General features: G+C 39.4%; 1 long non-coding RNA gene across 1 annotated transcript in view; it reads left to right on the forward strand.

The window, feature by feature from the left end:
• Window positions 1-419, forward strand: part of LOC119588686 — a 32,044-nt gene that overhangs the window by 313 nt on the left and 31,312 nt on the right. The window lies entirely within an intron of this gene.

The following is a 419-nucleotide window of genomic DNA, read 5'->3' on the forward strand; positions in this document are numbered from 1 at the left end:
TGCAATTGCAAAATTTCCTTGAGAAAAGTCGGTTATTATTTATTGTAAAAACTCATCTTGTAATTTTTTTTAATCATTTGTTTTCGCTTTTATTCCTTAGATTTATTCACGTCTCCTTCTATTTACAAACACGATTGTCCTCATTTTTATTCCTTAATTATTGTTCCATGACGAATTAATTTTATCCTTAAGCGAAAGTTAAGTAGACTATTTTGAATCAATTATTGTTTACGGCGACCGGGGGAAAAGTCACCCTCTGTATACATCAGCTTCATGAATAACTTCCATTTCACGGTGTGACAGGTGAAGCATGTCGAGCGTGAAGGGGAGGGGGGGTAGTTGGGGAAGGGGGGGTATATAGGGGAGGGGGACTGTAGGGAGATGGGAGAGGGTGGGGAGGAGTGGTTAGTTAGTGAAGT

Source organism: Penaeus monodon, chromosome 24, assembly GCF_015228065.2.
Source record: "Penaeus monodon isolate SGIC_2016 chromosome 24, NSTDA_Pmon_1, whole genome shotgun sequence".
Classification (NCBI taxonomy): Eukaryota; Metazoa; Arthropoda; class Malacostraca; order Decapoda; family Penaeidae; genus Penaeus; species Penaeus monodon.